Source organism: Atractosteus spatula, unplaced genomic scaffold (genome assembly GCF_055471065.1).
Source record: "Atractosteus spatula isolate fAtrSpa1 unplaced genomic scaffold, fAtrSpa1.hap1 Scaffold_24, whole genome shotgun sequence".
NCBI classification, from domain to species: Eukaryota; Metazoa; Chordata; class Actinopteri; order Semionotiformes; family Lepisosteidae; genus Atractosteus; species Atractosteus spatula.
The window spans coordinates 75,151-80,410 of NW_028296808.1; positions in this window are offsets into that span (position 1 = coordinate 75,151).

A 5,260-nucleotide genomic window follows, 5' to 3' on the forward strand; every position below is an offset into this window, starting at 1 on the left:
AATACCGCGAGTTACCGTAAATTCTCCTATAATACGACAAGCAAAATAATAGTATCCGGAATTTCCGCAAGGTGGAGCTAATAAAGCTCAACCTCTCATGTTTGAGCTGTGGCCATCAAAGTCTTTAACGAAGATATTACTAATAGTATTAATAATGAATGACCTTGGACAAGCTGTAAGTGTAAACTCAAAGTATTGCCCTGGTCAACATTCTTTTTTTCATTGACCGTCTTTGTAAAAGTAACACCACAGCATTTCGCAATCACGCATTTGTTTCCAATCATGCAAAGTACAGTAATTTTTGAGAATCGATTCACCATGCCTTTCACATGCTCATAAAAGAGATTGATTTAGGAACATAAACATATTACCGTATGAAAACTGTACTGTATACAGTATGTATATGTATATTTAATGTCTTAACTGTGCCCGTTTAAGTATTGAATATTCATATCTGATTTTACCACTGAAGGGAAATCTTAGTAGCTGAGCATAAAAAGAATAGGAGCATACTGCAACGCGTGTGAAGGCCATAAACGATATTAATTTTGGAACATAAACATAGAGTATATGGCTGGTCTCGGTACTTTAAAGAAAACATACACGAAACATGGTTTCATTATGACCAGAATCGGTCTTGAGATATTTTTAACTTGATTTACAGTATTTGAGAGGTATGTCTTAACACCGATACTACAGTGCTTAAGTACTGCTCACGTATATGTTTCTAGGTTTATATTATGCATTTCATACGGTCAAATTACTTTTGAGCAACTAATAAGAAGCGCGAAACGGTATGCGTTTTAGTTTCGTTTTGTGCTGGGACCCGTGGATTGATTAGAGATATCAAGTACATACAAGTCATTTTTTAAATGTTGTAGTTCGTCTTGAAAAAATGTTACGAGTACATCATCTATCAACAATTACACAGGTTCTGTTTCCATATTGCGGATTTTGGTTACGTAATATTATTTTCTAGATTTCACGTTGTGAATATATGATTTGGGCAAACAGAGCCGCAAAGAAGTACATTATGGGTTGTTGTTGTTTTTTTTGCAGTTTTATCTAGAACAAGCGATGCTTAAACCTTTGTCTGATTCTTGTGAAACTATCCACACGACAGTTACAGTACCTAGGAGTTGACTTCAGTGATGTCACTGATGGGATGTTTCTAAAAATCCATCCTCTGTAAAACGTCTTCTCTAGTTGTCCTGCATATGTATTCGCTAATGAAGCTGTGTGTTCTGAGCCTGGATCTCTACATTTCTGTATGAACCAGCTTAGAGGGCTAAAGACAGCTTGTGTTTAAATTGAGTGTAAGGCAATTTATGCTTCTAAAGTCATGGTCAGCATTTATTATTGTACTGTGCTGTAAACTTGTTCTGTGCCTAGTCACATTATTTTATAGCGTTTTTATAGTGTTATCAAATCCGGTGGCGCTGTGTGTTAGTTTCCTGACTCCCATGTCACATGGTCTGTGATTGAAACCTGTGAAACCGGTTTAATTCGTCACAGCCAGCACTCCGGCAGAGAGGGGGTTGTGCTCGTAAAGTAGAAGCAGGCGAGATTTCCAGCGAAAGACACCTCCCCCCCACCCTCATACGATTCGCATTGTAATTACACATTCTAATTGTATTACACATTGTACACATGCTTAAAAGAGAAGAGAGAAAACGCAAGCCTTCTTCAGGTGTGAGGGTCTTCTGCTCAGAATGAAACGCTAAAATGTAATGTAGGCTCTGAATGGGTTCAATTCTGATTTGGGCTTGATTAAGGTCGCTGCCTTTCATCTAAAACCCTACTTGAATCCTTCTAAACTAAAAATCAGTGTTAGTGAGTTCTAAATAAAGAGGTATCCAGGTAACAGTGAAACGGGCGGACAGTCTGGGGAGATCGCCCGTTTTCCATGTAAATAGTTCCCTGGTTCCGCACCCCTTGGTGTTTCTCTCGCTCTCTCTCGGGTCACCTGATCATTAGCTCGAAAGATTTCAGTGCTTTGTGTATATTCTAATGGTAGTGGGGGCAGGGTGTGTGGGAACAGGTTTGGTTGAAATTGCATTGGAGATCTATGTTCTTCACACCTGAAACATTTTCTCTGAAAGCATTTTCTTCGCAGTTTAACCGATCTTGTTACAGCATGTTACAGTTTACTATTATTAACCATATTAATTTTAAGTGCTTAATGCCATTTTTTGACCAGGCACGAATATTCTTAAGTCCATATCTTCGCAAGGGAATCAGTGCGAATTGCAATACTAATTAAATTAAAACTACTAACTACTAACTAATACTAATTAAAACAAACCAGAAACATGTTGTTCTGTCTAATGACATTACAAGTGGAAAGATTACAGATTTTAATCGTCTTTAATTTTGTTACGTTATACATTTTAGAAACGTTTCATCCATACAAACACCACAAAACTATTTTCGATTGTATTTCTGAATAGTACAGATGCAGCCATTCAAAATGCGTGAGGTATTTCGCGGCATACCCCGGTGGGCGTGTCACAGTATCACGCGGTATGACGCAGTTAACGTGGTGTCACGTGGTTAACTATCCGGCGTCGCCTTGTAAAACCGCCAGGGGGAGCTTAACCTCTCATGTACAGCATTTGAGCCTTTAATTTTGAACTGTGTATTACAGCATGTTAATCATCAGTCATTAAAATGTTGGTATATTTTATGAAAGCAAGATTGCTCAGTTGGACAAAAGTACACAACCTACCTTTATCAGAAATATCAAAGCCTTTACTGAAGATATTACTAATAGTATTAATAATGGATGACTTTGGACAAGCTGTATACTCAAAGTATAATTTCTTTAGCACATTTGTACAAGCACTTGGAATCTGTCCAAGCCATACTTTGTCAGGCATTTTGTTTTACTTCAACGGGCATAAAAACTTCCTTGCTTTTAACAGGGCGTTTCATAATTTCTAGCTACGAAAATGATTTAAAATGCGACACCTATCATTCAACTAGAGCTTAAAATATCACAAGGAAAAATACACACCGGTATTCCATTTCTCCCTAAACATTGTAAGCTTCGAAGTCTTTAACTAACGTGATACCGGAGTCAACAAGCATACTTTTAGAATTTGATTAAAAGGGAATATAATATGGAATCGCGTATCTCAAGAATTTAATAACGGTATGATTACATCCGTGTACTGCGGCAGGGCTGTGTAGGGCTGTTTCGCCTGCCTGATCATGCGAGCTCTCTTGTAGCCTACTGGTCTAGGTGCGTGACTACCAACTGGCAGGTTGTGTATTCAAATCCAGCTGGTGCTGGACTTTTATTTTAACAAACATTTCTTCGAAAAAATAGGTAAGCGATATTATGGACAATCAGTTGACTTTTATATTTCAAAATATCGCAACATGATCGATATTTGCGATATTTTGAACATATCTTCCCTTCTGACAGCGGTTCCTGCTTCTATTGTGTGTGTGTGTGTGCAACAGTAAATTTTTATAGAGAAATGGAGGCTGGACAGTATGCGTTACAATATAAACATTTATATTGATTTTAATCGTGTTCTGATTTAAATCGCAAACGCGTGTTTAATTATGTGTTTTTAATCATAATCAGGCTAATGCATTTCTACATTTTCTGTATGAACCAGCTTAGAGGTTCATACAGAAAGACAGCTTGTGTTTAAATTGAGTGTAAGGTAATTTATGCTTCTAAAGTCATGGTCAGTATTATTGTACTGTGCTGTACTGTGTCACATTATTTTATAGCGTTTTTATTGCGTTATTAAATCCGGTGGCACTGTGTTAGTGTCCTGACTCACATTATTTAAACTACCACACTGATCATTCATCTCTAAATAAACTTTATTTTATATAGCGTTTTAAGCGATTAGGTAATTAGATTGCTCATAAACCTAATCGCTTTTTCTACATAAACACAGTGTGATTGCTCTCTGAAAATGCTTTTCCTTTATTTTTAAAGTAGGCTCAGATCGTATTATTATAAACTTTCTTGGAAAAATGTATTTTATGTAAACCATGTTTGCTATTAATTCATTTAGGGCTAAAATACGTTCATTGTCTTCCAATCGAGTCGAGTTGACATTGGAAGCCTGCCACACCCGGACTGTTAAACCAACGCATTAGCACGTCAAAGCCCATTGAGCCAGTATTGGCTTTAGTATCCCCCCCTTCTCCCCTCAATTCAATTCAATTCAAGGTGTTTTATTTGCATGACAGATGGGTACAAGCAGTGTTGGGTATGTATATTGTAACGCTTACAGCAGACAGGCACTGTGTAGGAGCCGACGCACCAGAGCAGCGCCTGCATTTATAACTTAGTTTTTAAAATTAGTCAAGCAATACGAAGCATCTCCTTTTACTTAGTGCCTGAGCATACTGCAACGCGTGTGAAGCCCATAAACGATATTAATTTTGGAACTTAAACATACAGTATATGGCTGGTCTCGGTACTTTAAAGAAAACATACACACCAGTATTCCATTTCTCCCTAAACATTTTAAGCATCGAAGTCTTTAACTAACGCGATACCGGAGTCAACAAGCATACTTTTAGAATTTGATTAAAAGGGAATATAATATGGAATCGCGTATCTCCAGAATTTAAAGACCAGACAATCGCAAACTCGTTTTCAATAAAATTATTTTATTCATTCAGCAGTTTGTGAGAGGGACATCCAGCAGGGAGAGACACACACACCGGTTTTCATTGACAACATTGTTTTTTTTTCAATTCCTCTTGTCTAACAGGAATGTTTTGTTTGTGGACAGACTGTTAGACAAGAGGAAAAGACCGCCTCCTCCTACGAAGCATTTCGTTGATCCGATCACGAATTCTTTTCCAGTCGTACGCAGCAAGGGTTGAGAATCTCCGATTCACCATCGTACTAATGGTTTCCCGGAGATTGCAAGGCAAGGCACTTTTGCCTCTGGACCCATCGAAATTTACAGACATGGTCCACCCCCAGTAAATTTCAAAAGTCACAAGATTTCGAAACACGAGGGCGGCGTAGCGGTCGGCTCTTGCTTTCCCGTCTATGCCGATGCACTGCAAGTACAACCCCCCCTCCATCTCCTGGGTGATGGGTAGCAGTTGGACATCTGGGAGAATTATTCGTCCCACTGGCATCTGTGAATTCCGCTGTGCTTCCTGGGGGGAGATAGCCGGCGGGGACAGCATCAACAGAGTCCTGCGCGGTGGTGAACTGAGAGGCCGGGATGGAGTGTCCTGAGGCGGTGTGTGCTCTGCGGGGGGCAGAGCT